The sequence below is a fragment of the Chiloscyllium plagiosum genome, unplaced genomic scaffold (genome assembly GCF_037043375.1).
Source record: "Chiloscyllium plagiosum isolate Xiang-an unplaced genomic scaffold, Cpla_swu_hap1 HiC_scaffold_6, whole genome shotgun sequence".
NCBI lineage: Eukaryota > Metazoa > Chordata > Chondrichthyes > Orectolobiformes > Hemiscylliidae > Chiloscyllium > Chiloscyllium plagiosum.
The window spans coordinates 28467511-28493029 of NW_028270144.1; the positions used below are offsets into that span (position 1 = coordinate 28467511).

The 25519-nt window shown below is 48.4% G+C and overlaps 1 pseudogene; it reads right to left on the reverse strand.

Moving 5' to 3' along the window:
* LOC148149728 (uncharacterized) overlaps positions 1–14350 on the reverse strand; it is a 43087-nt pseudogene extending 28737 nt beyond the window's left edge.
* Between the last annotated feature and the right edge of the window lie 11169 nt (positions 14351–25519).

The following is a 25519-nucleotide window of genomic DNA, read 5'->3' on the forward strand; positions in this document are numbered from 1 at the left end:
TTTTTCTCGAGTAGGCTTTTTCAGCGTAGGTGCAGATACCAAAAGGACACACAGAGCAGCTGCACAGTCCAGCAGAAGAGGAATGAGAAAACATCATAAACTGAGCCAGGAGAGCATCATGTCTAATGGTTGGAGATCAGGTTTGTACATATTCCTGGTACCACAAAGTAAAACAAATTAGCCCGCTTTTGGAGCAGACTATAATGATCACTTTAAGGATGTTATGAGGACTGGTGATAGAGTGGCCAGAATTTATAAGGAATCAGATCTAAGACTAGGTCCTGCAAAAAGTCTCTATAATAACATATACCTATCTTCATCCAAATGGACGATGTGGGCCCTGGAGAAATTTGTACCTAGCAGATATTAGTGGAATCACATACAACATGGAATTTTGCCTTGCCATATAGCAGATCCTACAAGATAGATGGATTCCATTTATAAAAAGACTTCCAACTATTTCAGACAATACCAATAACCACCCCTTTCTAGGCTCCTGGAAAGTTGAGATGGACAGGCTTTGCACAGAAATAGCCATGACATATTCCTTTCAATCTTTATTTGCACATTGTTCCATTTTATAATCTAAATTGTGGTACCAGCCATGCAATCAATATCTCCTTCCCTCCATTAATTTATGTGGGCAAAACAATAGACTCAGGGCTGATCCCCAGGATATTTTATTCAGTACATCACCACTCTCGACACGGTGGCTCAGTGGTTAGCACTGCTGCCTCACAGCACCAGGGACCCAGGTTAGATTCCAGCCTCGTGAGACTGTCGGTGTGGAGTTTGCACATTCTCCCCATGTCAGCGTGGTTTCCTCTGCGTGCTCCGGTTTCCATCCACAGTCCGCTGGTCAGGTGAATTGGCCATGCTAAATTACCCAGTGTTAGCTGCATTAGTCAGAGAGAAACAGGTCTGGGTGCGTTACTCTTCGGAGTGTTGGTGTGGACTAATTGGGCCGAAGGGCCTGTTTCCACACTGTAGGGAATCTAATTCTCCAAAATCCCTACTATATGTGCAAGTGATTTATTTCAATACCATGACAACACTGCAGTAGTTCCTCAGGGTAGTGTCCAAGGCTCAACCATCTTCAGCTACTTCATCAATGACCTCCTGTCCATAACGTCGAAGTGGGGAGGTTCGCTGATTGTGGCACAATGCTCAGCATCAGCCATGAGTCCTCAGATACCTATGTGGCAGGTGTTCATATGCAGCAGGACCTGAACAATATCCTGTCTTAGGCTGATAAGTAGCACCATTCAAGTGCAATGCAATGACCATCTCTCCTTGACATTCAATATTGTTAATATCACTGAATTCTCTACCATCAACATTCTAGGAGTTAGCTTTGACCTGAAACTGAACTGCCCCATCAATATAAATACTATGGCTACACAAACAGGTTAGAGGACTAGGAATCCTGCCTTGAGTAAATCACATCTAATTTCATGAAAGCTGGTCCTCCAATTACATGGAACAAGTCATAAGTTTAGATTAGATTACCTACAGTGTGGAAACAGGCCCTTCGGCCCAACGACTCCACATCGACCCTGCAATGAGCAACTCACCCAAACCCATTCCCCCACATTTACTCCTGACTAATTCACTGAACACTACAGGCAATTTCAGCATGGCCAATTCACCTAACATGCACAATTTTGGACTGTGGGAGGAAACCGGGGCACCCGGAGGAAACCCACAGACACAGGGAGAACGTACAAACTCCACACAAACAGTTGCCCGAGGCGGGAATTGAACTCAGGTCCCTGCCACTATGAGGCAGCAGTGCTAACCACTGAGCCACCTGGATATACTACATTTGCTTAGATGAATGCAAGTACATCAACATTCAAGAGGCTTAATCCTAATTAGAACAAAGCAACCCACTTCATTTGTGTCCCACCTTCAACATTCATTCCCTCTGCCACAGCAATGTATATCAACTGGAAGATTCACTGCAGCAACTCACCAAAGGTCCATCAATAGCACCTTCCAAATCCATGACCTCTACCACACAAAGAAACAAGGGGTGTAGCCATGTAACCACCACCTGCAAATACCACTCCAAGTCACACGTCATCCAGACTTGGAATTTTATTGCCAATCTTTCACTGTCACTGAATTAAAATCCTGAAACTCCCATTCCAAACATCACAGTGGATGTAGCCAACCCACCACGTACAACAGGGGTTCAAGACGGCAGCTCACCATCACCTACTCAACGGCAATTAGGAATGGACAATAAATGCTGACATTTTACCCAGAATGACTTAAAGAAAAAAGGTGCTCACAACATACTTTCATTCAACCAATTTTTTTATTTATAATTAGAACTTTTCTTGAACCCAATGCTTACATTTTCATTTGCCGACATTGGTAAGAAACTTTTGGAAAGGCTTTAGTGAAACCTAAGAACACCACAGATTTTGAGTGCTGTCATTGTGGTTGTCACTTTCTTATCTAGTATTTCCTAAACTATTTGCAAATAGATAGGCCTCACATTTGTTCATGAAGATCAACTTAATTATTTTAGTAGATTTTGATTCAAAACTAGTGGGTCATTAGTTACCTGGATTATACAAATTAGACAAATCCAATATCTTCCATGAACTTGGGTGTATGTAAACTTGTTTCCAATCTGTTTAGACTTCATCTTTCCTTGTTAAAATTAAGCATCTCAGATTTCTTCTCCATTCTTTCTTGATAACCAAGGATAAGTACCATCCATGCCTGAAAATGCACTCATTTTGAATGCCCAGAGGCAATTATTTTAAGATTCTCATCCCTGTTTTCACCCATGAAGTCTTGACCCTCTAGGACTCCCTCTAGCCCTGTAGCATCTCTGCATTCCTATACTCTGGCACACTTGCACATTGCTGATCATCATCAATCCACCGATGGCATCCGCACACACTTAGCTAATTAGGCAACAAGCTGTGGTATTTCTTCCCTGAGCCTTTCTGCTTCTATGCCCTTAATCTTTTCCGAGTTAAAGACATTCCTTAAAACTTGCTGACTAAGTTTTCAGTCAGCTGAGCTAATATCTAATGTAGCTCAGTGTGAAAATATGTTTGATAACACATATGAATGACTTGAGACAAATAATTACTTTAAAAGGTGCTATATGAATGCAAGTTTTTTGTTATTGTCAATCTCTGTAAATTTATGTGAACTATTTCCACTGGTGGAGAGCATACTGATGCAATTTTTCCACTGATGGTCCAACATTTTAAAGGTTTACAGAGCATGGCCAAGTATCTGAGTGGAATTTTAATTTTTACTTCTGTTTTGTTTTGTTTTTAATCAAATTTAAACAAGAGGTAGATTGTCTTCCTTGTAAAACACCTGTGTATTATATGGAGGACAAAGACTCATATTCAACAGAGGTAGTCTGTGTGGTTAACAAGCCATTATTACTGCTTGTGATGGGAACCTGTCAGCTTCAAACAGAACATTCTTGGGGAAGATTAAACCAAATTAAGTTTTATTACACTGGCCTCTTTTGGATGGACTGAATTCCATCTGGGTCTTACTCTAAAGGAATTTAAACTAGGTATTAATGCATTGTTTATGGAATGATTGGACTTCTACTATCAGACTGCACTTTGAAAGGTTTTCAAATAATGATCAGATAATAAGCTCAATGCAGCAGTTTGATTTTTTTTTTGTTCAAGATTGTACAGTACTAGTTTTATCACTTTGTTCCAGCAGCAATATGTAGGCATGGCAGCGATTAAATTAAACTGTCAGACAAAGCTACTTCTTGCCAGTCGGTTAACAGCAGAATGAAAAGGTGACATTCTTTAAGCAACTGCAACTAAAGGCAGGAAAACAACAGATATAGGATATTGCACCATTAATATTGTTCATTCAAGGGTATGAAAGACTGCTTTTAAATGTTTTTCTCACTAGTAAAAGAATGTTTGCTCCTATATCATTTTATATTGGACATATTTTGCTTGTTGCTTAGAAGTCTGCACTTTGTTACACAGGCTTTCAGCAATAAATTACAAATGTTTATCTACATTTCTCTCAATTGCAAGAGTACAATAACCAAATAAAACATTGATATGGTTATATGGAGTCTACTTGGAGCATGCAGACCTCAGGTTCACTGGAAATTCTACAAACAAAACTTTAGCTACCAATGTCAAGTTCAAGGAGTCTGGCAGGCTGAATATGGGTAGGGCCAAAATCTAAAAAAAATGTCAGCAGATTGGAAAACTGACATGATTCCATTCAATTCTAGGTTTTACCAGGGCATATTTGCAGGCGAGTGGAAAATCCCATGGAGCTGTTGATCAGTAAGTCTAATATTATACTAACCAATTAACTTAATTCAGGACTGTGACTTTAATACATAGAACATGGGTTTCTTGTGTTTTATGGAACTCAGTACAATAAGTCGGCATTGACAGGCTGTGATGCCATTTAACAGTGAAATTGCATAGCGGCAGCCTTGCCTGCACACAAAGTTCTCAAAGTGTTAGGTTGATGACCCTGATTTTTATGCTATTCAGATTATTGCACCTATTTTTGGCTTTAACAGTATTGAAAACAATTTTCCTGCAATCAGCCTTTATTGCAGCATAGAAGTAATTTATTCAGCTGTGGCTTGGACCTCTGAAGGTGAACACCCATACCAAAACCAGCAGTTCTAGAAGAAGCAGTAACACCACCAGCAATAGCTTCCTTCACCTTGGCCATGTGCTGTTTGATAGGGGATGAACACAAACTTCGAACACAAAAGAGGTGATCCGGCCAACACAGTGCATCCAGAGTAAAATGATTAGCTTCCTCAAAACATTAGAGCAACTGCGTACAAAATTTTCACGGCCAGTCATTGATGAGGTTTCCTCGAAGATGGCGCCCTTCCAAAAGGGATTTGCAAACATGAATTGTCAGTAGGCGCCATGATCCCACTGCCCTGAATTTCCTCACCTCTGGTTCCTTCCAGGGATCTGCAGGTTGCATCTATTGGATTGCACAAACAGCTGAACCACATTTCTCACGTTTGCCGGAGCTGCCACTTATGCCTACTTGGACACGGATGAGGTCAAGCAGTCTCAGAGGGCACTCAGGTTTGCTGCAGTGACTGGATTTCCACAGGTACAGGGAGGCACTGAGTGCACATGTGACAACCAAGGCTTCCTCAGAACAGTCTAGAACATTTGTCAATGGAACATGGAGGAAGTGGAAAGCCTTCCCAATCATATGTGGCTGTAAGAAGGTTAACTAGCATGTGTGCGCATTTTTGGTATTTTGGAAGTTGCCATGGCTCCCTTATCCTGTGCCAACTGACTCTTCTGCAAGCTTTCACAGCTCTGTGTAGTTGACAAGACATGGCCTACAATCTCTGGCTGATAAACTGCAAGCATGCATGGACTAATGTTGGCACTTTAGCAATCAGATGGATTTTAAAGCTAACTCCAAACCAAAATAATAAAAAAAAGGATACTTTTTAAACGTCACTTTGATTAAGTGCATTATAACCAACATGAGACTGTCACATACTAAAAACAACAACTTGTATTTATATAGAAACTTCAATGCAGTAAAAATGTCACAAGACATTCTTCAGGCATGTTATCAACAAAATTTGACATTAAGCAAAGTTAAAAGATTTTAACAAAGATGACTAAAAACAGAGTCAAAAGAATTGGTTTTCAAGGATTTTTGTAATGAAAGATAAATTGTTGGAGAGTTTCAGGAAAGGAATTTCAGATCTTTAGTCCTGGACAGCTGAAGGCACGGTCACCAAAGGTGAAGCAATTAAGTTCAAGGATGTACATCATTATGGAAGTATACATCTTTTACATTAGATTATATTACATTAGATTCCCTACAGTGTGGAACCAGGCTCTTTGGCCCAACAAGTCCACACCGATCCTCCGAAGAGTAACCCACCCAAACCCATTCCCCCTGACTAATGCACCTAACACTATTGGCATGCTAAATTGCCCATTCACCTGACCTGCACATCTTTGGGTTGTGGGAGGAAGCCAGAGCACCCGGAGGAAACCCATGCAGACACGAGGAGAACATGAAAACTCCACACAGAGTTGCCGGAGGCAGGAATCGAACCTGGGTCCCTGGCGCTGTGAGGCCGCAGTGCTAACCACTGAGCCACCTGGTGCCACATATTTTGAAGTGCTGTAGAGTTCGAGAGATTGTAGAAATTTAGAGCATAGAACATAGAAGAATACAGCGCAGTACAGGCCCTTTGGCCCTCGATGTTGCGCCGATCCAAGCCCACCTAACCTATACTAACCCACTATCCTCCATATACCTATCCAATGCCCGCTTAAATGCCCATAAAGAGGGAGAGTCCACCACTGCTACTGGCAGGGCATTCCATGAACTTATGACTCGCTGAGTGAAGAACCTACCCCTAACTTCAGTCCTATACCTACCCCCCCTTAATTTAAAGCTATGCCCTCTTGTAATACCCGACTCCATACGCGGGAAAAGGTTCACACTGTCAACCCTATCTAACCCCCTAATCATCTTGTACACCTCAATCAAGTCACCCCTAAACCGTCTTTTCTCTAATGAAAACAGCCCCAAGTGTCTCAGTCTTTCCTCATACGATCTTCCTTCCATACCAGGCAACATCCTGGTAAACCTCCTCTGCACCCGTTCCAGTGCCTCCACGTCCTTCCTATAGTATGGCGACCAAAACTGCACACAATATTCCAGATGCGGCCGCACCAGAGTCTTATACAACTGCATCATGACCTCAGGACTCCGGAACTCAATTCCTCTACCAATAAAAGCCAGTACGCCATATGCCTTCCTCACCGCACTATTTACCTGGGTGGCAACTTTCAGAGATCTGTGTACATGGACACCAAGATCCCTCTGCTCATCCACACTACCAAGTATCCGACCATTAGCCCAGTACCCCATCTTTTTGTTATTCTTCCCAAAGTGAATCACCTCACACTTAGCTACATTGAATTCCATTTGCCACCTTTCTGCCCAGCTCTGCAGCTTCTCTATATCCTGCTGTAACCTGCCACATCCTTCCTCACTGTCAACAACTCCTCCGACTTTCGTATCATCCGCAAACTTGCTCACCCAACCTTCTAACCCCTCTTCCAGGTCATTTATAAAAATGACAAACAGCAATGGTCCCAAAACAGATCCTTGCGGAACACCGCTAGTGACGGCACTCCATGAAGAAACTTTGCCATCAACTACTACCCTCTGTCTTCTTCCATCCAGCCAATTCCTAATCCAAACCTCCAACTCACCCTCAATGCCATATCTCCGTATTTTCTGCAGTAGCCTACCATGGGGAACCTTATCAAACGCCTTACTAAAATCCATATATACCACATCTACCGCTTTCTCCTCATCAACCTCCTTCGTCACCTTTTCAAAGAATTCAATAAGGTTTGTGAGGCACGACCTGCCCTTCACAAAACCATGCTGACTATCCTTGATCACATTATTCCTATCCAGATGAGCATAAATCCTATCCCTTACAATTCTCTCTACGACTTTGCCCACAACAGAAGTGAGACTCACCGGCCTATAGTTACTAGGGTTATCCCTACTCCCCTTTTTGAACAAGGGAACCACATTTGCTATCCTCCAGTCTTCTGGCACTACTCCTGTAGACAAAGAGGACATAAAAATCAAGGCCAATGGCTCTGCAATCTCCTCCCTTGCTTCCCAGAGAATCCTAGGATAAATGCCATCAGGCCCAGGGGACTTATCTATTTTCACCTTTTCCAGGATTTCCAACACCTCTTCTCTACATACCTCAAAGCCATCCATTCTACTTATTTGTGACTCAGTATTCGCATCGACAACAATGCCCTGTTCCTGAGTAAATACTGAAGAAAAGTATTCATTCAGTGTCTCCCCAATCTCTTCCGCCTCCACACACAACTTCCCACTACTATCCTTGACTGGACCTATTCCTACCCTAGTCATTCTTTTATTCCTAACATACCTATAGAAAGCCTTAGGGTTTTCCCTAATCCTACCGACTAAGGACCTTTCATGTCCCCTCCTTGCTGCTCTTAGCTCTCTCTTCAGGTCCTTCCTGGCTACCCTATAACTCTCAATCGCCCCAATTGAACCTTCACGTCTCATCTTGAGATAGGCCGCCCTCTTCCATTTAACAAGGGATTCCAATTCCTTATTAAACCACGGCTCCCTCGCACGACCCTTTCCTCCCTGCCTGACAGGTACATAATTATCAAGGACACTCAATAGTTGCTCCTTGAACAAGCTCCACATATCATTTACACTCTTGCCTTGGAGTCTACTTTTCCAAGCCACACATCCTAAGTCATGCCTCACCGCATCATAATTTCCCTGACCCCAGCTATAACTCTTGCCCTGTAGTACACACTTATCCCTCTCCATCACGAGAGTAAAAATCACCGAATTATGGTCACTATCCCCAAAGTGCTCACCTACCTCTAATTCTAACACCTGGCCTGGTTCGTTACCCAGAACCAAATCCAGTATGGCCTCACCTCTTGTTGGCCTGTCTACATATTGTGTCAGGAAACTCTCCTGCACACATTGAACAAACACTGACCCATCTAACGAACTTGAGCTATAGCTTTCCCAATCAATATCAGGAAAGTTAAAGTCCCCCATAACAACCACCCTATTACTGTCACTCATCTCCTGAATCACCTTCCCTATCCTTTCTTCAATGATTCTAGGACTATTAGGAGGCCTGTAAAAGACTCCTAACAGGGTGACCTCACCTTTCCTATTCCTAACCTCAGCCCAAACTACCTCAGATGGCAAGTCCTCATCCATCGTCCTTTCCACCACTGTAATACTATCTTTGACAAGCAATGCCACACCTCCCCCTCTTTTACCCCCACCTCTGACCCTACTAAAACATTTAAATCCTGGAACCTGCAACAGCCAATCCTGTCCCTGTTCTAGCCATGTCTCCGTAATAGCCACAACATCGAAGTCCCAGGTACCAACCCACGCTGCAAGTTCACCTACCTTATTTCGTATACTTCTTGCATTGAAGTATACACACTTCAAGCCACTTTCCTGTTTACAGGCACCCTCCTTGGAAATTGATGCCATGTTCCTAACCTCCCTACACTCCAGGCCCTGCACCCTGAAGCTACAATCTGGGTTCCCATGCCCCTGCAGAGTTAGTTTAAACCCACCCCAAGAGCACTAGCAAACCTCCCCCCAAGGACACTGGTGCCCCTCAGGTTCAGGTGTAGACCATCCTGTTTATAGAGGTCCCACCGTCCCAAGAACCCCAGTTATCCAAAAAACGGAATCCCTCCCTCCTGCACCATCCCTGTAGCCACGCATTTAAGTGTTCTCTTTCCCTATTCCTCGAATCTCTATCACGTGGCACGGGTAACAAACCAGAGACAACAACTCTGTTCGTTCTAACTCTGAGCTTCCAACCTAGCTCCCTGAAAGCCTGTCTAACATCCTCGGCACTCCTCCTACCTATGTCGTTGGTGCCAATACGGACCACGACTTCGGGCTGCTCCCCCTCCCCCTCCAGGACCCGGAAAACACGATCAGAGACATCACGTACCCTTGCACCTGGGAGGCAACATACCAAACGTGAGTCTCTCTCGTTCCCACAAAACCGCCTATCTGTGCCCCGAACTATCGAGTCCCCAATTACTACTGCTCTGCTCTTCTTCACCCTTCCCTTCTGAGTAACGGGGACAGGCTCCGTGCCAGAGACCTGAGCCCCGTTACTTACCCCTGGTAAGTCGTCCCCCCCACAAGTATCCAAAACGGTATACTTGTTCTTGAGGGGAACGGCCGCAGGGGGTCCCTGCACTGGCTGCTTCCTCCCAGTCCCCCTCACTGTCACCCATCTATCTGCCATCTTTGGAGTTACTACTTCCCTATAACTCTGATCTATGACCCCCTCTGCCTCCCGAATGATCCGAAGTTCATCCAACTCCAGCTCCAGTTCCCTAACACGGTCTTGGAGGAGCTGGAGATGGGTGCACTTCCTGCAAGTGTAATCGGCAGGGACGTCGATGGCATCCCTCACCTCATACATGTTGCAGGAGGAACATTGCACTGCCTTCACTGCCATCCCTCTAAAGCTAACTTTTATTTAAAAAAAACTGGGTCTAAAGAATACAACAAGCAAAATTCAGCACTTACCTACTTACCACAACAGGTGTTATTATTAGGTTAGAGGAGGAGGGCGGGTGGGAGGCACTACCCGTGTAGTGCCTCGGGTTCCTCTCCTTCGCGCTTTTAAAGGGGGAAAAAACCTACCCAGGTAAGCTTACACTAACTGCTTCCGGGTCTCGGCTGCCCCTCTGGCCGTCGTCACTTCCCCCTGGTGCTCCCGCTTTTTCTGTGAAGAGAGAGTGAAAGAGAAAAAAAAACACCGCTGCCCGCTACCGGTAAGCACTTTTAAAACCAAACGGTCTTACCTTCGCTGCTGCTCGGACTGGAAATGACCGACGGCTTCGAAGGGTGAGTATAAATACTCACTGCTTTCCTTCCCGGCTGCCCCTCTGGTCGTCGTCACTTCCCCCTGGTGCTCCCGCTCTGCAATGAGGCTGTAGATGAATTTGAAAAGAGGACTGAGAATTTTAAAGTCAAGGCATTGGTCAACTGGGAGTCTACGTAAGCCGGTATGTGTCTGGTAAATAAATGTGATTTAGTGCAATTAAGGACATAGGGAACAGAAATTTGAAAGACCAGATCTCAAATTTATGGAAGGTGGAATTTGGGATAACAAACTGGTCAAACTTAGAAGTAACAAATGTGTGAAAAGCAGAGGTACAGTTAAGGGATATCTTATTCAGTACATCACCACTCTCCAAAATGCCTATTATATGTGGAATCATTTACTTTGGTACCATGACCCTCCCCTCCCCTATCAGCATCATTTCCGCCACCTCCAAACGGACTCCACCACCAAGGATATATTTCCCTCCCCTCCCCTATCAGCATAAGATCAGTCCTCAGCAGAGGCCTCACCTTCATTCCCCTACGCTCTCGGATTAATGAGTTCAACACGCGGCGTGACATCGAACAATTCTTCCGCTGCCTTCGCCTCCGCGCCTACTTCTTTAACCAAGACTCTCGCCCACCCTCTGACGACCCCTTCTCCCGCCTCCAACACACCCCATCCACCTGGACACCCCGTGCTGGCCTCCTACCTGCCCTCGACCTCTTCATAGCCAACTGCCGCCGCGATATTAACCGCCACCTGAACTCCCCCAACCCTCTCACCCACTCCAACCTCTCACCCTCGGAACGCGCAGCCCTCCACTCCCTCCGTTGCAACCCCAACCTCACTATCAAACCAGCAGACAAGGCAGGCGCGGTAGTAGTTTGGCGCACCGACTTCTACACCGCTGAGGCCAAACGCCAGCTCGCAGATACCTCCTCCTACTGCCCCCTTGACCATGACCCCACCCCCCACCACCAAACCATCATCTCCCAGATCGTCCATAACCTCATCACCTCGGGGAATCTCCCATCCACCGCCTCCAACCTCATAGTCCCACAACCCCGCACCGCCCGCTTCTACCTCCTGCCCAAAATCCACAAACCTGACTGCCCCGGCCGACTCATTTCTCCGCCTGCTCCTGCCCCACCGAACTCATCTCCGCATACCTTGACACCGTCTTGTCCCCCTTAGTCCAAGAGCTCCCCACTTACGTTCGGGACACCACCCATGCCCTCCACCTGCTCCAGGATTTTCGCTTCTCCGGTCCCCAATGCCTTATTTTCACCATGGACATCCAGTCCCTGTACACCTCCATCCCCCATCACGAAGGACTCAAAGCCCTCCGCTTCTTCCTTTCCCGCCGTACCGACTAGTACCCTTCCACTGACACCCTCCTTCGACTGACTGAACTGGTCCTCACCCTGAACAACTTCTCTTTCCAATCCTCCCACTTCCTCCAAACGAAAGGAGTAGCCATGGGCACCCACATGGGCCCCAGCTATGCCTGCCTCTTCGTAGGATATATGGAACAGTCCATCTTCCGCAACTACACTGGCCCAACCCCCCACCTTTTCCTCCGCTACATCGATGACTGTACCGGCGCCGCCTCGTGCTCCCACGAGGAGGTTGAACAGTTCATCCACTTCACCAACACCTTCCACCCCGACCTCAAATTCACCTGGACAGTCTCAGATTCCGCCCTCCCCTTCCTCGACCTTTCTATTTCTAGCTCAGGCGACCGAATCAACACGGACATCTACTACAAACCGACCGACTCCCACAGCTACCTGGACTACACCTCCTCCCACCCTGCCCCCTGTAAAAACGCCATCCCATTCTCCCAATTCCTTCGTCTCCGCCGCATCTGCTCCCAGGAGGACCAGTTCCAAAAACGTACAACCCAGATGGCCTCCTTCTTCAAGGACCGCAATTTCCCCCCCCGACGTGGTCGACGATGCCCTCCACCGCATCTCTTCCACTTCCCGCTCCTCCGCCCTTGAGCCCCACCCCTCCAACCGCCACCAGGACAGAACCCCACTGGTCCTCACCTACCACCCCACCAATCTCCATGTACAGCGCATCATCTGCCGTCATTTCCGCCACCTCCAAACGGACCCCACCACCAAGGATATATTTCCCTCCCCTCCCCTATCAGCATTCCGTAAAGACCATTCCCTCCGTGACTCCCTCATCAGATCCACACCCCCCACCAACCCAACCTCCACTCCCGGCATCTTCCCCTGCAACCTCAGGAGGTGCAAGACTTGCGCCCACACCTCCCCCCTCACCTCCCTCCAAGGCCCCAAAGGAAACTTCCATATCCGCCACAGATTCACCTGCACCTCCACACACATCATCTATTGCATCCTCTGCACCCGATGTGGCCTCCTCTATATTGGGGAGACAGGTCACCTACTTGCGGAGCGTTTCAGAGAACACCTCTGGGACACCCGGACCAACCAACCCAACCACCCTGTGGCTCAACATTTCAACTCCCCCTCCCACTCCACCAAGGATATGCAGGTCTTTGGACTCCTCCATCACCAGACCACAACAACACGATGGTTGGAGGAAGAGCGCCTCATCTTCCGCCTAGGAACCCTCCAACCACAAGGGATGAATTCGGATTTCACCAGTTTCCTCATTTCCCCTCCCCCCACCTTGTCTCAGTCAAATCCATCGAATTCAGCACCGCCTTCCTAACCTGCAATCTTCTTCCCGACCTCTCCGCCCCCATCCCAGTCTGACCTATCACCCTCACCTTGACCTCTTTCCACCTGTCACATTTCCGACGCCCCTCCCCCAAGTCCCTCCTCCCTACCTTTTATCTTAGCCTGCTGGACAAACTTTCCTCATTCCTGAAGAAGGGCTTATGCCCGAAACGTCGATTCTCCTGTTCCCTGGATGCTGCCTGACCGGCTGCGCTGTTCCAGCAATACATTTTCAGCTCTGATCTCCAGCATCTGCAGACCTCACTTTCACCTACCATGACATCACTGCAGCCGTTCCTCAGGGTAATGTGCTCGGCCCAGCCATCTTCAGCTACTTCATCAATGACCTCCTGTCCACCATTGAAGTGATTATTGAACATTCCCAGGCTCATGACCACCTGACATTATTCTGTTGAAATGGACATTGGTAAGGATGGTGATGGAGAAGTTTGGAATGATCGCTGATGGATATCATTCTGTTAGTGAGCATATGTCAGGCTGTTGTTGGACTGGAAAGTGTCCCAACTTGGCCATCATCCCCAGGTGTGAGAGAGAAAGGGTTGTCAGAAGAGTTGCACAGAATGGGATGTAGAACAGAATAGAATATCCTTTACTGTCATGTATAATCCAATACAGGAGTGCAGTGAAAGGTTTTAATAGCGCCATCTTAGGGACAAGTACCTAGGTACAAATCTTGGATACAAAAATGTGGAATAAAATGAAAACTAGTAGCATTACTTACAACATCTAAAAAAAAGATTAGAAATAAAGGTAGTTATAAAATAGTTTAACAGACTGACATTACTGTCCAGTCAGAATTTCAAGTAGCAGCAGCTCAGCGAGCACGTGGTCTGACCGCCCACGCCAGGCCTCAGCTCCGCCCCACTCTAAGCCTTCAGTTCGCTCCCCATTACCCAGTTGCATCGCTCCAGGACTCATTTCCCTTCACGCTGCTGAGGGACTGCTAAAAGGAGAGAAAAACAAAAAAAAAGAACAGGTGGAGGAGAGAAGCTCCAGGTGGAGCATCCTACCCTGCTGCCATCTTGCCGGAATTGTTGTGCGTATTATAGGATACAGTTTCTATTAAAGCTGCTCCTTCACTCACCATTTCCTCTCTTGATTTTGAGTCCATATAGGATTTGTCTTCATCTGACCTCTGAATCACTGCCAAGAGTTCCATTATCATTAAGTCGAGGATGTGAGAATTGCTGAAAACTGACTTCATCCAAAATTATCAAAATGAATAAAATTTGTCCGAGAGGTTTTGCGAAGCACAAAGACATTGTTTTATAAAGTAGTGGCTCTGAAAAGGTTTATCGCTGCAGACTGTATGGAGATTGAAGCAATCTCATGATGTCAAAAGGACTTGAGTGGGGAAAGGTAGAATATCCTAGGATCTAAAGGGACAGATTTGTTATCCTAGGTCACCCTATAGACTTTGTAATGAATATACAAATTAAGAGCAGAAGGAAGCCATTCAACCCCTCAAGCCAGCTTGGACAATGAATAGGATCATGGCTGATCTATTCATGTTCCATATATCCTCAAATAACCTTTGATTCCCTGCCAAACAAGAAATTAGCTACTTCTGTCTTAAAAGTATTCAATGGCCCCATTTCCACCGTCTGAGGCAGACTATCAAAGTTATACAAACTCTAAGAGAAAAAAAAAACCCTCATCTGTTTTTAAAGGGTAACCCCTAATTCTGTGCTGATACAAGAGGGAACATTCTTTCCAAGTCCATCTTGACAAGACTCTTCAGGATCTTAGGAATTTAATTGAAATCACTCCTTACTCTTTCAAACTAGTGAAAACAAACCCAACCTGTTCTCAATCTTCCCTCAAAAGACAACCTGCTCATCCAAGGATCAACCTCGCCACCCTTCTTTGAACTGCCTCCAATGTTTAATGAAGGATGTAGTTACAGAGACCAAAATTGCACATAATATTTAAGATGTGTTCTCACTAAAGCGTTGAATAACTGAAACATATCATCCTAACTTTATATGCAAGGCTTTTCATCATAAAGGATAGTATTCCATTAGCTTTCTTAATCACATGTTCTTCCTGAATGCGAACACCTTATGTTTCATCCATTAGGAGATCTAAATCCCACTGCAACTTTGAATTCTGCTGTTCTCCATTAACTAATAAACTGCCTTTTTAATTCTTCCTGCCAATGTGAACTTAACATTTTCCTATATTATATTTCATCTGCCAGATTTTTGCCCACTTGTTTAATCTACCTATATCCCTGTTAAGTCCTCTTCATAACATACCTTCTTACCAATCTTTGTGCCATTATGCCTTTGATCTAAGTCTTCAATATTAATATGTTACAAGTTGAGGGCCCAGCATAGAAGCTGATTGTCACATCCTGCCAATCTGAAAAAGATTCATTTGAGCAAACGGTCTCTGAAATAGAGGCTGGTATCCTGTCACCAAGTCAGTCTTTATTTACTTGTACCCTGTACACCGGCTAGGGCCAGCCAGCTCAGAGTTAGTCTGCAGAACTGAGGAAATTCTAAATCCCTCGTTTATATATTTTCCCCCCCAAGGAGATTGTAATCTGGTTAATCCCCTATTTTTTAAAATTTTATTAACTAGTACAAATTACAAACAAATGGTTAACATGAATAGCCATATACAAGAAACAGTAATTTACAGGGGAAGAGAGGTGGCAACAGCCAGACCCAAAACCCCCAATGAACTAGTTTTCAGGCAAATTAGGACAAACCTCAAATCCAATTTTCAGTCATCAAAAAGTAACAGTAAGAAATACATACAAAACAATCCATACAAATGAGAAACAGTGGATAGAACACAGACTCCCTCCTCCCCCCCCCCCCCACCACCACCACCATCAACCCAGCAAGGCACCAGACCCTCTGACCTTCCAGCCACTCTAAGGCAGCCCACCCCTATTCCCCTTCTGGTTCTCGATCCGCCCCATGGTCCACCCTGACGCACTTTCCGGCCACCTCAAGACAGCCTGTCCTGTTTCCCACACCACCACTCCCCTCTCACTTGCCTTTTCCACCCCCCCACCCCATGGCTTCCCTAACTGCTCTTCCAGTCACCTCTGGGAGAGCCCATCCTGGTACCTTCCCTGGGTGACAGCGCTAAGGATGGCCTGCCCACCTTCTGGTTCTCGGTCTGTCCCTACATACCATCTGGCTTTCTCCCACCCCGATGCGCCATCCTGCCTGTGGACTGCCTTGATAGAAATCTGGGCCACGTCTAGAACAGCCCACCTCTCTCCCTGGGAGGATGTGCACTGGGCAGCCACAAGCCTTCTGGATCTCAGCCCGCCCCTATGCGTCTTCTGGCTCTCAACCACTCCAACACACCTTCCGACCACCTCTTGGACATCCCATCTTGATTCCCCCTTCTCAGGACGACAGCGCTCAGAATGGCCTACCACTTCCGGCAATCAGATGCGACCAACATCAGGGTGGCCTACCCACCTCCCAGATCCCAGGACAACCTACTCATCCTCTGGATCAGGGTGACAGCTTTTGGGATGACCTATGAGCCACCTAGTTCACAGCAAGGCCTGCCAGACCCAGGGACACACAAGACAGTGCAGGTGATAAACCCAAACAATACAGAGTCAGAGTCAATTACCAACAAACAGAGTCCATCACCATAACAAGTTCTCTTCAGAATGCAAAGTCCATTCCCAAGAACAGAGTCCACTCCAGCATGCAGAGTGTATTGTCAGAGATAGAGTCCACAACCAAAGGCAAAGGCAGAGTCCACTCCGGTGTACAGAATCCATTCCAGAAAACGCACACCCCACAGCACACACACAATGTTCAGTCTCCATCAAGGCCTTGTTCATCCTCACCCTGGACCAGGCCTACTCGCAGGAGTGCAGTTCATTATAAAAAAGGTGCAGTTAATTTACAGGGAATGGTCCACTCCAACAGGCAGCAAATGCTCACCTCCCAGCATACACACACACACACACACACACACACACCTGTTCGGTCTTTACAGAGGCACAGTTCAATCGGAAAGGTGCATTATCTCACAGGAGCTCAGTCCAACATCTAAAAAGTAAAAGAGTTACACACAGGCTGTAACCAGCCAGTGAGATAACAGTTCCCTAATGGGAAATTAAATACACCTGTAACACATTGACTGTGATAATCTGCCAGATTAGAAATCACTCCTCAATAAAAAAAAATGGAATACCGGTTAACAAACGGGCTTTGTCGATCAGCCAGTTCAGGAATCAAGTTTTAGAACATGAAACAGAGACTTAATCCTAATGTAAAATATAGTAACTTAACCTATGCACCCCTCAACTCATTGCTATCCATGTGCATGATCAGCAGTCGCGTAACTGTCCTCAATGATTTCGCTTCCACCACCTCAGCTGGTAATGCATTCACAATTCCAAGCATTTCCCCCCAACAAACAGAAACCAACTGCAGCAGTCCACACTTGTCGTAGCCAGCCAGCAGACTGTCAGTACCCAGAACAGAGGAAATTCAAACTGCCCCGTTTATATTTTTTGTCCCCCCCCCCCGAGGAGATTGTAATCTCCTGGTTAATACCGTTTATATTTTTCCCCCACACTACCACTGTTAGGTGGCAATGCTTACATTTTCCCTGTGAAGTGTGTGCGCAGGTGTGACCCAGTGAAAGACAAGTGTATAAATCTTTATTCATTTTCCACTGCCATGAAGAAAGAAAGCACCAGAGTGGCCAGTGACAAGTAGTACCCTTCTCATCAAAGGGCAATGCTAAGTGATCAAAATGAAGGGCAGGGCAGGGATTAAATCAAAATAGAGTTGGAGGGGGAAATAAAGCATTCTACTCCCTACGGTGCCCACCTCTCCATGAAAACCGAGAGTGTTGGTAGACACCGTGCTCCTTCTCCAAGGACACCCGGGCACGATGTAACCACGAACGAGGGGCAGGCAATTGGCCATAACAACCCCCTCCACGGCCCGCTGCCTGGACCTGTTTAAGACCAGCTTGGCCAGGCCCAGGAGCAGACCCATGACGAGATCCTCTAATTTAACCTCCCCCTTCTGCACCGGGCGCCCAAAAATCAGGGGCGTGGGACTGAATTGCAACCAAAAGCAGAGAAGGTGGTTTTCCATTAAACTAAAAAGGGAGTATAAAATGTCCACACCCCATGTACACATGGTCCATGGACTGCACAGCACCACAGAACAAGCAGTTGGGCTGGGGGTCCATAAACCACCACTATCTGTGCTCACATGGGACTGCAGTGTGCAGCACCCTCCACCCCAGATCTCTGAGCAAAAGGGGGAGAACATGTGAGTAGAGAACGCTACACTGGGGATCCCCACCACCCAGTGACTATGGGCATGCCAGGGTGTGTCTGGGTGGTACATGAGGGGAACGAGGTGGATGGTGTGCAGCAGCAGTCGATAGAGGGTCCACCATGTTACGTCCCTGAAGGCTCAAAAACTAGAACTCCGGAACTGACTCAGGTTGAGGGGCACAGGCTCCTACGGGAAGTACAGGGGCTTGGGGCCAGGGTGAAATTCCGTCCGTGCAGACAGGATTCCACCGCACACCTGAGCATCCTCCAACTGGTGCACTGTGTCCAGTCCGGGTTTCAAAGGCGTCTAATGATGGTGGTCACAAACAGGAAGTCTGCCTGCCCTGCTCGTTACATCCTGCGGCAGCGTCCAACCCAGACCCCCCTGCCACCCAGTACGTCCGCAACCCTGGTTACACTCGCCACCATGGCCCTCCCCTCCAACAGCCACTCAAACCAGTAAGTTATGGAGGTGCAGATACCTGAGCAACAGCTCCCTGACAACAGCAACTATTCCTGCCAGACGGTAGGCATGACACGACTCGACCATGTTCTAGACAGTGATCAGGTCCTGGTAAAAAGACAGGCAGCATCCTGAGGGCGACCTCCAAAGCATCACGGTCGATGAACAGGAGCTGAGTGTTGTAGTTGAGGCTAGGCAGCTGGCAGAAAAAATACGGTCGCCCGGGCGCACCACCTAGGAGGAGGCTCAGCGTAAAGATATCGCTGCAAGGCCTGAAGGTGGAAAATCGGCACCTGGGTGCTGACGCACACCAGCGACTGACCGCTCTCCGAAATAGGGAAACTCAGGACCTGCGCAGCGGCCCAGTGCATCTTTTTGTCCTATAAAAAGTCAACCAATGTTTTCTGGATGTCAGCGACAAAACCAGGAGAAGGGACCAAAGGGACCAGCCGGTACCACAGCACGAGGCCACCCGTTGGTTTATGACCAGCACTCGACGCCGTCCTGTCCAGCGGCCTTGGTAAGCCAAGACTTTTGCCTCCAGCTCCTGCCAGTTCACTGGCCAGGGTTCTTCAACCGGACTGAGGTACACCCCCAGGTAGAGGAGATGCGTGGTACTTCAGCTGAACCCCTGTAACTCCTCCAGCAGAGAGCCCACCCACCACGGACTGTCCAGCAATCCAGAACATTTAGCCCAATTGATCCTGGCAGAAGGAAGGTGTTGCCGAATACATGGACTGGCACTCGCGCTTCCTCCCCAGGTCAGCCATGTCAGTGAACATGATGGGCACATTGTTGGCATAAGCTAAGAGGACCACCCCCATGCCCGCACTATGCAGAACCAGCCCTAACAACCTCCTCTGCAAGAGACACAGGAAAAGCTCCATGCCCAGGGAGTACAGTTGGCTGGGCAGTGGGCAGCCTTGACATACTCCACTCCCAAAGCAAAGAGACGCCATCAGGGACCCATTAATTTTAACCAGACACTCTGCAGCTGGGCACAAAAGTCAGATCCTGGTGATGAACTGCGTACCGAATCCAAATGCCCGCAGAGTCCCGAGCAGGTACTCGTGATCGACCCGGTTGAACACCACCTCCTGGTCGAGAGACAGGAAGGCACTCGGCAGACCAGCCCGTCGACAGAAATGGATCAGGTCCCGGACCAGGTGGACGTTGTCGTGTATCCTCCGGCCCAGGACCGTGTAGGACTGGTCCGGGTGAATCATGTGGGCCAGCACAGAAGCCGGGCAAGAAGCCAACATCCTGGCAAAATATTTGTAATCTGTGCTGAGGGAGGAGACCGGACGCCAGTTCTTTAGAGAACGAAGTTCCCCCTTCTTCAGCAGCAGGATGACGACGGCCCTGCGCCAAGAAAGGGGCAGCTCTCCGGCAGCAAGACACTCCCCCAGTATGTCTCAGAATGCCTTGAAGAACTCCACAGTCAACCTTTCCAGCGCCGGCGACTTGCCCCTCAAGAGTCGGTTGAGGGCGTCAGTCAGCTCCTCGAAAGGTAACGGGAGCATCAAACCTTCCAGGTCCTCCCACAGAACTCTGAGCATCCTCGCTGGACAGATCCGGAGAGAACAGAGCCGTGTAATAGGAGTGATTTCGGGCCCTAATACCCTCCGGATCAGAGGTGAGTGATCTGTCGCTGGCCAGCAGCGTGTTTTTTCCAGCGAGAAGAAGGGGAAGCCATGGTCCAGGCCCTGGAGGAGCCAGATCCCCGACCTCATGTACTAACTGCAGATCTCAGAGTACGACCTTCGCTTTGTACACCCCCCCCCCCCCGCAAGGCTGGGTCAACATCGGGCTGATCGAGACGTGATGTCAGATCAAACACCTCCATCTCCAACTCCTTGATCCTGGATTTCCACCTCTATCGACCACTGTGTACCGATAGAAAACACAGATGTGAGCCTTGCCCACATCCCACCATAGCCTCGGGGAGGGGAAGCTTCCCCGCTTCCTTCTCCAGCAGACCCGGAATGAGTCCAGGAATTGCTTGTCCTCCAGCAGCAGGTTGCTAAAGTGCCAGTACGTGGACGACGACAGAAGTGTAGACGTTCACAAAGTGAAGCACCACGCCCCTCCCCCCACCCCCAGCCAAACCATCAGGTGAAGCAAACAGCCTGGCACAGACTCCCTGACCCCCAAGACCTCAGAGTGAAAATATGGGCCAACACAATAGCCACCCCGCCAGATCTGCGGGTGAGCTGACTCATGTAGACACCCTTTGCCACTTCAGGAGCCAGGTGGCTTCGTCTCCCAGATTAGTGTGGGATTATTGCAGGAAGCACACCACATACTTCCCATCCCGAAGGACCAACAAGGTCTGGAAACTGCGCTGTGACTCCCTGCTGCCGTTGATATTGAGGCTGGCTATAGTTATCTTCATGTCAGCAATAATGTGCAGCCATCACCAATACAATTAAAACTATATACACATTTACTGGGGGGGGGGGGGGGGGGGGAGGGAGGAGGAGTAGGGAGAAAAGAAAACGAGGGAGGGGTGCAGAAATCCCTCTCCCTCATCAAGAAAGTTCCTGACATGCTTTCACTCGTTGGTGTCCTCCCCAGGTGCTTGGCGAGCAGCTTGGGCCGATCAGTACACACGCTCAAAGGAGCTCAGCGGTCGAGTGCCAGTTGGGCTCTATCCCGATGACTTCGAGTTTCCTCAACAAATCCTCGGAGTTCCTTGATGGGGAGCTCAGTGGGGGGCACCTGGGAGTCAAACACTTCACTGGAAGTAGACTCTGCATCATCCCCAGTGCCCATTACTGAGTCAGAATTCTCCTCCAGGAAGTCACCCTGTCTCCAGCCCCTCCCCAACTGAGAGGGTGCGGGCTGGTCCAGTCCAGCATTGCCAACTGACCTCAAACCCCCAGCGACCCCACCCCTAGGGTCACCGGCGGTAACTTCCTCAGTGCACCCTTCCCAGAATGCCCAGAGATCAGGTAATCAGGCAGCAGAGGCTCAGGGCCCTGCTCCTCTCCCAACACCAGGACACCCGACATCCTCTGGGAAAAGGTCTTCCCCATGGCCAAGGCACCCAGAAAATCAAACAAAACGTCTGGGAGGGAGGAGTGAGAATAACACCCTCCTCCCCTCGATGACCCAGTGGTATTAAAAATACTACAGCGGCATTGCGGCTCACGTTGGTTTCTACATTGTCCATGGGGGCTGACGGAATGGTGGCAGCATCAGCAGGACCCACTACAGCCCCTGGGGATTGGGCATGTTAGGCTGTAGTACGAGACAAGCAGGAGATGCTGTGGTCACCCACTGGGGAGGAACAGCACCACTGGCATGCCACCAGGAAGTCTCTCCCTGCCAGGGGGGCAGCATCTCTTTCCCAAGGAGCCATGGAGTACTTTAAGGGCCCTCCCTTCCCCACCCACCTTGGTGGTCATAGGGCCTGAAGCTCTTCCCCCAGCCTCTCCAGAAACACTGTTGGCTGGGGGAAAGCAGGGGCAGCCAGTTGTGTCACTTCCTGTCCTGCTCTCAGGTGGGGCAGGGGCCAGTACCTGCCCAGTACCCAGACAGACGACAACAGCGGTGGCGGAGTCCCCGAGGTCAGAGCCGGGTTCTGGCTGAGTGGAGCAGGGCTAGGGGACCTCAGGTCCAGGTGTTGTAGGGTGGGCCTCAGGCACAGGTTCCTCTGGAGTTGTCGCACATGTGGGACAGGGGTCAGTCAAGGGGTGGGGGGCATAGATTCCCCAGTGATCAAAACCACGGGGTGGGGATTCAGGGACCAGTTTGGGGGTACAGATATGGGGCGGGGGGGGGGGGGGGGGGGGAAGAAGAGAGAGAGAAAGGAAAAAGGAGGGGTCGACAGGGCAGGGTACAGGCGCAGGATCGGGGAGTATGGGATCAGGGTTCCTGCGGTGGGGTTTCACTGGTGCGGCCACAGAGGCATTTTCGTGCCAGGGTGGGGCAGGGTCCAATCCAGAGGGATGGGGGATTGGGATTGGGGTACCAGCCACAGGGGCAGACTCTACGTGGTGAGTCTTCCTCCACATCTTCTGTCTGGCTGGATGCTCACCCCCCCCTCCTGCCAGAGGCTGAGGCACCAGTAGCCCCCTGGCTTCTGTCCTGCTGACGGGGCTTGCGGTGTTGACTTTAGGGGAGGGGATGTGGATGCGGCGGCACCACCCGCAGCTGCCAGTGTGGCCTGGGCAGCCTTCTGGGTGGGGCAGTTCTTTTTCAATGTGCCCCACCTCATGGCACAGGTGACACCACATGGCGTCCTAAAGACGCAGTGGGCCGTGCCCTCATAGATGAGAGTAAAGGAACCCTCTGTGACATCCTCCCGGGCGAGCCAAATAATCACCTGGTACCAGAAGGAGTAAATGTGTTTGAGGAAGGTGTCCTTCAGACCAAACAGGAGCAGTTAGACACCTGACTGGATCTCTCCCAGAGTTTGGAGATGGGGGAAAAAAGGAGCTCACTGGCAATAAAGGATAGGATGTTGCAGATCTCAACAATCTGAACTGTGACCTCTCAAGGGTTGACAGGTAGGTACGTTCCATCCACAGTGAGCCCCTTCTGCACGGCCAGGTGGACCGCCTGCTCGGTCTTTAGGAAAAATACAGCTTTCCTGTACATTCAGCAACAATGGCTAGCGGGCCGACCACAATAGCCATGGATTTACTGCAAGCCTCAAAAGTCATGCTTGGGTGCAGGTCGGCCTTAAACCCCAGGCGTTTAGTCAGGTGCCTGAAGGGGATTGGAACAGCCAAGCCTAAGGCAACAGCAACCCCAGCATAGGTGCGGCTGGGGCCTACAGTCTTGTGGCTCGCCTTGCTGTGCTGCTGGATGTTTCACCAGAGCACCCAGGCAGCAGCAACAGCAACAAGCAGCTCTGGTGTTGTAGGGCCCCAAGCAGCAGCAGCGGTGGAGATAGGTCCTAGGCAACAGCAACAGTCTTAAGTTCCAGGGGAGGTGCCCAGGCAGCAGCGGTGGAGGCAAGCCCCAGGCAGCAGCAGCTGAGACAGGCCCCAGGCAGCAGCAGCAACAGTGTTCAGCTGTGGGGCAAGGCCCAGGCCACAGCAGTGGTGGCAGCTGCTTGTGCAGCTGAACACAGCTCATATTGAAGAAAGACAACAAAAAGTAAAGAAAACCAAAAAGGAACAAATATCTTCTCTGGGAGGGGGGCAAGGTGTAAGAAAAATAAACTCTCCTCCTCCAAAACACAGCTAGGCAGCAGGAACACACTGACTGTGACCCAGCAAGCACAATGTTAGTGCATTTTTAAAATTCTATTAAACAGTACAGTTTACAAACAATATTAACAGCTGTATACAGAGAGACAGCAATTTACAAGGGAGAGGAGCAGCAAAGCCAAACCCTACTGTTCAACCAGTTTTCAGGGAAATGAGGACAAACCTCAAATCCCACTTTCAGTCATCACAAAACAGTAACAAATACATACAAGACTGTCCAATTAGATTTTTAAAAAGTGCATAGAATATAGACACCCCCCAGCAATCCTTCCAGCCACTCTAAGGTAGCTAGCCTCTACACCCCTACCAGCTCTCTGTCCACCCTGACACCTTCTGGCCACCTTTAGGACAGCGCATCCTGTTTCCCCAAGACGAAAACAATCAGGACAGCCTACCCACTGGCTCTCAGGGCATCAGCGTTCAGGATGACCTATGAGCCTCCTGACTCACAGAGGCCTGCTAGACCCAGTGCAGGTGATAACCCCAACAAGCAACAAGACAGAATCAATTACCAACAAACAAACGAGTCCTTTCTGGTAGTGTCCTTTCCCAGGAAAGGAGTCCATTCCAGTATGCAGCAAATGCGCGCGCGCGCGCACACACACACACACACAGGTATTCAGTCTCCATAAAGGCCTAGTTTATCCATACAGAACCAGGCCCACTCACAGGAACATAGTACATTGTGAAGGTGCAATTAACTCACAGAGGTTTGGTTTACTCCCAAAGACATGGTCCACTCACAAACCCCTTCACCTCCCAGCACACACCCAGGTGTTCAGTCTTTATAGAGGCCTACCCACAGGAACAGCTCACCAAGAAGGATGTATTTTCTCACAAGGGCTCAGTCCAAACATCAAAAAAGTGAAAGCAATACAAAGAAAACCAGAGTGCAAGGGCTAAGCCCTGCCACAAAATCAGCATTGTCCTTTTCTCAAAGCAGAGAAAAGAGTAACACACAGGCTGTAACCAATGAGTGAAACAACAGCCCCCTAATGAGAACTGAGTTATACCTGAAACACATTGACTGTGCGGATCAGGCAGTTTAGGAATCAGTTGTCAATAAAAAAGGATTGCCAGTTAACAAACTAGCTAAATAATTCAGCCAGTTTAGGAATCAGGTACTTCCCCTCCCACCAAAAAAAGCAGAAACCAACAGCAGCAGTAATACACTGACTGTGGCACCAGCACCCTAAATCGAGGAGATTCTAATCCTCCTTTTTTTTATTTTATTAAACAGTACAAAATACAGTTGACAATAAACACTATGTACAGAGCAAAGAGCAGCAAAGCCAAACCCCACTGTTCAACCAGTTTTCAGGGAGATGAGGACAAACCTCAAATCCCACTTCCATTCTTCATAAA